This window comes from Arachis ipaensis, chromosome B02 (genome assembly GCF_000816755.2).
Source record: "Arachis ipaensis cultivar K30076 chromosome B02, Araip1.1, whole genome shotgun sequence".
Taxonomy (NCBI): Eukaryota; Viridiplantae; Streptophyta; class Magnoliopsida; order Fabales; family Fabaceae; genus Arachis; species Arachis ipaensis.
This window is the reverse complement of record NC_029786.2, coordinates 89,769,639-89,777,655: the sequence shown is the minus strand read 5'-3', so window position 1 is coordinate 89,777,655 and position 8,017 is coordinate 89,769,639. Positions and strand designations below refer to the sequence as shown.

General features: G+C 35.4%; 1 long non-coding RNA gene across 1 annotated transcript; it reads right to left on the bottom strand.

The window, feature by feature from the left end:
- LOC107625668 lies at positions 152 to 500 on the bottom strand. Its single transcript, XR_002355938.1, has 2 exons — positions 418 to 500; positions 152 to 305 (listed from the first exon to the last, which is right to left on the bottom strand). It is a non-coding gene; the product is annotated as an uncharacterized LOC107625668 (long non-coding RNA).

Here is an 8,017-nt window from a genome sequence, read left to right as displayed (position 1 = left end):
TTTAAGATAATTTAAGTCACATGAAACTTGTATCACATATCAATTAAAATGCAAAGTTTGCACTCTATATCCAAAAAGAATTTAACAAACAGAAAATCGTTAATCTTCTAATCTTGGCATAATGACTAAAAAATATTCTGAAGCACCTTCAAATTCTTCTCAAACACATCTTTTTCATGCTGATCTTCATCACCATCAAGAAAACTCTTGGCCTTAACAATTGTATCAGTGTTCATTCCCTTGTTCATTCTCTTGTTCATTCCCAGCAAGAACTAATTTCCAAGCAGTTACTGCCCTGCTTACAGCTACAAATTATCATAATTCAAAAAGAGAAGCATGTAAGGATTTTGCATACTGATTCACCACCATACGCAATCAATACAAGATTATGTTGAAGGAAATGACCAGGCTACTTACAAATATTCTTTTGACCAGTCTCGCGACACATGGAGAAAACAAAATCATAGAACCGAATGAATTCTGAAAAGTATCCCTGGCAAGAGCAACAAATGAAGCACATGTTCCAATTGCAAGTATCAGATTAAATATTAAAAATACAAGAAAACAAACTTGTTGCTTTTTTATTATTCTCATTAAAGCTGAATGCTAAATTCACAAAATCATGCCAATCAGTTTAATTTCTAGTGCAAAAGGGAAAAACGACGTTGTTTCAAAGAGTAAAGTGAGAATCATCAACCTAAATTGTAAAATTAAAAATGAATTGAGACAGATATATCAATTTTTTACCAATATCTCAAATGCAAAAGGAAAAACCATAAAATAAATAAAATTGTGCTCTTTCTACTGTTATTTAATTATGTCACTCAATCAAACACAACACAACAAAACAAAACAAAAAAAAATTTTTTGGGGGTACCAATAATGGTAGGAAAAACCATGGAAGCTGGAAAACAACAAAACTAAGGGTAAATCAAATAAACAAAGAAAGAAAAGAAAAGAACATTGCTCACAAAAGCTAAACAGAATTGAGGTTGTATTATTGAAAAGATATACGTATAGTTAACTAGTCTAGCCATTTAAAAAGTAAATAAAAAACAATCTTTTTAATGAAAGCTAAGAATCCCAATTCTAGAGTCCTAGATTGCATTGAAGCCATGTGAAAAATTGGTCAATTACCTTGATAAAGGACATCATCATCAACATCATCATCTGCTTGAAAGTTATCAGTTTTGCACTTGATATTGAACCACTTATTGACCAATGTCTTGGGCCATGAAAGCTTCACTAAATAAAGGAGAGTAAGCAATGGCTATGGCAAAATGCAATTGCAAATGAAGCTTGGAAGCACAAATGTCATTTATTTTAAATCGAGCATTGCTTTTCTTGGAAGCACAAATGCCATTTAACAAATCATGTTAGTCACATTGATCACTTCAATTTCATAATTCAACACATACAAATTAAGAATACGCACTATAACAAATAACAAGTATTGTAGTAGGAAGTAGTCAAATGCAACATATTTCAAGTCTTAATTTAGCACTAATTAAAAAGAATGCAATGTTGGATGAGAAATGAACCACGTATCTGTGTTGCTCGAACCTTTCACGGAGGTTAGCTGCCTGAAAAAGATGAATAAGAACAAGAAAAATGGTTAAATAATTAAAGTTAGGGACCCAAAGTAAAAAAAAAAATTAATCAGAAGGGTAAAAGACCCGGTGATATCAATGTATATCAATTTAGCTTAGCTTGTGAAGGTGGAAAGTGTGAGAACTCATCATCAAACAGAAAATTATTGAACAAAAAGGAAATGTCAAAAATAATGCATAAAATCATAATTAGTTTTCTATTTCAAAATTCAAAACAAAACTGAGTACAATGCTATAAGGGAATCACAGATACAGGGAGAATTTTACACATGTATCAGCACACTGGATTAGTGATGGCAACATCAGGAACAGAAGCTAGCACCAGGATGATAGGGTATCATGAAGGGTCTTGCGAGAAAGCAGAGGAGAAAAAATAAACAGATAAACGGGTAATAGACAAAGATAAACAGATGCACAAATCCAGGCACAAATTCAAAAGTGCAAAAAAACAGGAATTCTAGCAAAGAGAAGTGCACAAAACTAGAATTACAACAACCAGAATTGCACAAACAATTTTTAGCCATAACAACACAACTTCAAGTGTTAAAGTGTCAATAAAGCCAACAACATATGATTTTCAGCCATAGCAATTAACTTAACCATATGAAAATATAAGAGGCATAACATATTATACATATACCTAATATATTATACATATAAAAAAAAGGAGACAAAAGAAATCCTAATATATTATTATTTATTTTGAATAGGAATCCTAAAGTGTACTTTGGTTTTGGTTTTGCAACTGCGTTCTAAGAATTTAATTTTATATAATTTTTTAAAAACTGGCTACTGATTTAGTACACTTCAGAAAAATAGCAAGCAGTAACCAATTTAGAAAAATCATATAAAATCCATCTTTGGTTGGATTCTCCTAAAGTTTGGTGTGATTGAACCAGACTTACCCATCTTTCACCCAGTTCAAGTCCCAGAGCATTTTCACTTCTCTAGAAAAAGTTATGCCTCTCGAAATATGGTTTTGTTTTAAGGAAAGGGTGCTGTCGCAGCAGTGAACAGCCCTGCTTCCAGAAGACACAAATTTCTCTATAAAATTCAAATTGTCCTAAAATTTGGACATAAAATACTAGACATCCTAATATTTAATTCCTCTTTAGTTTCACCTCCAAAGAGTTTCAGAGTATTGAGATATGTGATTTTGAAATTGCTGTTTCAGAATTCGTACAGCATTGTTTCTGCAGAAAATGACCATTTTCTAAAAATCATATCTCCCAAACCACACATCAGAAAATTCTAAAATTTTAGGAAAATAATCTAAACATCTTAAGATTTAATAGAAAAATAATTTCACTCATTTTTAGTGGCTAGATTGCTCCTAGTTTTGTTCACAAATTGCTGCCCGAAACTGCATAATTCTGCAACATGTAACCTCGGGTTTTGAGAGGTCAAAAATTGATTCCTAGCTTTTCACTCACTCTAACCTTGCATTCTAACTTTCTTTTACCTATTGTAACTTGTTGGAAAGATTAAATCAGCTCCAAGTATTCAGGATTAATAAATCACCATTTTTTGTCACTTTTTACATTTAAGCGTACTCATATGAAATCAACAATTTCTGCATTACTCAACATAGCAATCCAGCCACAAATCACTCAAACAATTCACATATATTATCATCAATTTACTGCATCATATATAACAAATAGACCAGCATCATCTCAAATAATCATTAGCATGTATCATCAATTAATTCAATCATGAAACTTGGCTTCTAGCCTTTCAACAAATTCTGCATTCTAACAAACTTAGATTTTACATGTATAAGCCTATTGCGCATTTCATCAAATAGCTCAAGTGCAAAATCACCCGAAGGAGCACACAATCAATAAGCTCATAAATCAAACCAGCAACATTATTAACAAAACGCGCAGGCGTCCTATCTCTATCTCAGCATGCATATTTCTTACCATAACAAAACAGATCATCCAACATTCAAAAACAAAAACAAGTCTTTATATAGATAAACAAAAATTAATACATTCAAATAAAGCATCAATACCTTTATATAGATATTTTACCTCTCAAAAGTTATAAGCTGATATAGTTAGGTGAGTGCAGTAATTAACTACCACTTTTCAACAAAAAATCAGCAACTTCAGCTAATTACTTTCCACTAAGATTACTAGGAACGTAGAACTATATATAATAAGAAAACATCACATCAAATTAATTAAGATTAAGAAGAGAACTAGATGAAGTTAGTGTTGTTGGTTGGGTTAGTTGCAGCCTGATTTTTATATTGAAATTTAATCATGATGAATTGGAAAAAAACATACTTTAGCTGCTCTTGTTCTTGCCCTTGCCCACCTTGACACAGCAGATTCTTGTTTCTCCACATCAAAGAATGAAACTGAACTCCTTTTAAGAGCAGCAAAATCCAATGCCTTCCACCTTCATCATTCAAAAACATTTAATTATTTACATGTATAAGATAGAAATTTAATCAAACACCTAGGGCGCACCAACAAAAAAAGGCATGTTTTCATGAAAAACTAACCATAGTTCCTCCACCACCACAGCACAATCTGCCAAGTTTCTTCTGGTACAGTAACTCTTATAAACCTTCTGCAGCTTGGTGGCAGCTGCATCAAGCTCGCTTTGGAGAAAAAAAATTAACAAAAACACAAAAAATGCTTGACAATTAGTACTGTAGTAGTAATCGTAGGCAAGGAATCAAATTTTTGGATGCTTTGGTGGAATCAAATTAGTACTGTAGTAGTAATCGTAGGCAAGGAATCAAATTTCTGGAAGCTTTGGTGGAAGTTATGCATGTCTTCCATAAAGGACTAACTAACTACATATAGTATTTAAAAGAAACGACAATACGGGGGGAATAAGAGGAAAGTTGCAGTGGAACCCTACCCTACCATGTTATTAATTAGCAAGGGCCTGAGTACTCAGAATCAAATAATTTTAGGAGAGTGGATAACAGGCTGGAGACCGCAGCAGCACAGATAAATATTTCCGTCCAATTCTTCCTACTTTATTCATTCACACTCATTAGTTTTATAGTAACCCTTTAATTTTAACGGAATTCCTGCACAATTATTATTTTCTCTGGATACGTAATTAAATAATAATACATTACAATTCTTTTTGTAAGGAATGGCCGTTTAATTGCAACAAGAATGAGAAGCTACATAAGAATTTATACAGCTATTTTTATCCATATGTAATGTAATTGACTCAAAACTTGACTAATAAAACTCTTATTTCCAGTGTGTTTCATCAAATAACAGTATTATACATTCTAGGACCAAGTTTTTCCCTTTTTCCTATTTGCTGTTATTTTTTTGACACATTTTAATTGGCTATTATCACTAAAATTCAAAGCATCTATGAAAAATAACCAAAAAAAGCATTTGAAAAGCATCAGAGAGGAATATAACTTGAAGCTAGAAATTGAAAGCAACCACTATGTTCAAGGAATGCGTATGAACCAAGACATAAATCAAAATATTTCAGTGTGAAACCTGTTCTTTTCACTAATTTTTCCTTAAGATGCTAAACTAATTGAAAACCTAAAATTCGAACCCAAAACCCCCAAAAATTCACAGAACCAATTGAAAATTGATACATACCTTCTCTATCTTAATTAGCCGTTGCAGTTCATCATCACTATCAAAAGCATACCCACTTTCGAACTGAAAAGTGAGAGCGAGTTAGAGAATGAGCGAGAAATGGAGGATACAGAACAGAGAATTTTACCTGGTGACAGAGGATATGACGTTGGTGATGAGTGGCGACGGTGAAGAAGAGATGAACGGCGACGGTGAAGAAGAGATGAGCGGCAACGCAACAGCTTGGCGACAAAGCACGACGGCGGCGAGACATCCCTTCGAGCTCCTCGGCGGCAGCACAGCAGCCCGACGGTGGCAGAACGGCGATGACAACAAGCCCTGGCAACGGCGATGGAGCTTCAGTGGCGACGGAGCACCCCCTTCTTCTCTCCTCCATCGCGTTTTCTCTTTTCCTCCAGCTCTCTCTCTCACTGGCGCTCGACAACGACGGCGGCGGAGCCTTAGCCGGCGTCGTCCTTTCCTTCCTTCCCTCACTTTTCTTCTTCTTCCCGTTCTCCCTTTCAGATTTCTTCCCTCTTTCGTGTGTGGGTAGAGTGAGGATGAGGGTGTATGTCGCGTGAGTGAGGGTGACTGGGTGAGGGCAAATTTTTGCTGGGTTTATTTGAGGGTGTGTTTGTGTGCGAAAGGGTTGGCGAAGGTGAGGGTTATGTGCGAAGGTGAGAATGGTGAAAGGGTGTGCTTCTGAAGGGAAGAGGGTTTGCTATGTGCAAAGTGTCTCGTGGGTGTGTGTTCTTCTGGAGGAAATTGAAAGGGGAACAAAAAATTTACTAAGTGTTAGGGATTTGCCATACATACATTAGGCATCACTTTTAAAACGCACCCAAAACATAATAAATAAGTTACTTTTTAAAAGCGTTCTCTTTGATACGAAAAGTGAACCCATAGATATCAACCTACGGCTACGCTTTATAAGTGATTTCTATAATACCTAAGGCTACACTTTTTAAATGATGCCGCATTTGTGTATCCTTTTCTCTTATAAAAAGGCAACACGGAGAAAAGCGTAGCCTATTCTATGAATAGGCTACGCTTTTCAAATGTAGCTTAAAAAAAGTGTGGTTGAATGGGTATTTTTCTTGTAATGGTGATGGCATTTATTGAGTTATGCACGTTACAAGGTAAAAGCATGGGAAGTGGAATTACTTGATTTTAATTGATTATAATTTATATCACACATTACTTCTATTGCTTTTTTTCTTTTTACTCTCTCTTCCATCTCTTTGCATTCGGTCACCTCACTGTCAGAGAAGAAGATGGTAGAAGCAAGTAATCTGAAGAAAGAAGCAGAGGCTAGGCATGGGTAATGTAAACCTAACCCATTTTTATTTTCTTCTTTAATTACATTGCAAATTTTTTTCTGTTCTCTCTTCTCTTTCTTTTGGTCTTGTCTAGCAGGAAAGGAGGGATTTTGCAAGCTATCAGAGTAATGAAGAAGAAGCTAGAAGCAAGTCAAAGACCATTGTAATGATGGTAAGAAAAAGAAAATAAAAAGTATGTTGTGGCTGAGATCTTCAACCAAGAAAGGTAAGATATGGTGAAATAAGCTCAGCCTCTCCATACCAAAAATGGAAGAAGAGGATTTCGGTTAGAGAAAGAAGATCCTTGGAGGGATGACTTGTCTCTAATTTTGCTCAACCACCACAGGAGGTAGCTACAGTGGCTACGTGATGGAGGAGGCAGAAGTTGGAGTAGATGAAGCTATCATCATCAGTAACTCATCAAGGGATAGGAATCCTTCTTGGAGAGCAAGGCAAGATGGAAGACTCGGATTGATGAAGATTGGTGACCAAGGAAGGACCAGAGATAATTGTATGTTGGGTTTTTACATTCAGTTTCCTCTCCTCTCTCTCTGGCCGAACCGGTTTGCATGAAGAAGAAGAAGATTAGCTTGGTTTATTTGGTTTCAACCGTGGAGGCTTCCCCCTATATATAAGGGTGAACAGCCAGGACTTGAAATAAGGAGTGAGAGTGCAAGGCATAGGGTTCTCATAACTACCTAAGCTAACAAAAGTTCTTCTCCTTCAATGTTTCATTTTGTATTTTTCTGTTTAATTTTGTCTGTCTTGAGTCTCATGAAAAAAGGCAAACAGTGAGGTTTGTAAGAAAAAGTCATAGAGCGGAAAAAGGTAGAGAGTGCAAAATTAAAAGAAAAAGTCATAGATGTCCTTAGAGGTCCTTTGTACCTGTGTTGTGTTTCATGATTTTGTGAAAATCCCCTTGCAAGTTGAGTTAGCACTTAGCAGTTGAAAGCTTGGCAGTAACCAAGTCAAGTTTAGGATTGGAGTTTAGATTCTGGATTTGTCCCGGATAGGAAGGGTAGTTCCTAGGGAGAATTGGTGTTTGTAATCAAGAATGATTATAGTGAAATTCCATCATCATTGTGATGGAGACTAGATGTAGGCTGCACTGCACTTAGCAGTTGAACCAAGATATATCTGGGTGTCATTTTCTCTCTTCTACTCCATTTCTGTTTCTGCTGTACAGGAGATAAAATTGAAAAATATCTCGTGTTGAGTCACGAGATAAAAAGAAAAAGTCTCGTGGTTGGGTATGAGACAAAAAAAAAGTGTCTCCAGAAGTTGTTTCAAAGACCAGTAAGTGTTATCAAGTGAAAAATGGGCTAAGATTCAACCCCCCTTCTCTTAGCCACTGAAAACCGCGGAATGGATAAGCGAAAGGGGGCCTTCTCTTTCTTTCTTCAATCGTTCCGATCAGGACAAGTGAGTTGGTTTCGTCCTTCTATCTACGCAATTCCCATTAGAAGATATTTTAATCGATAATAAATTTTAGGTGTATTTTTATCATCAA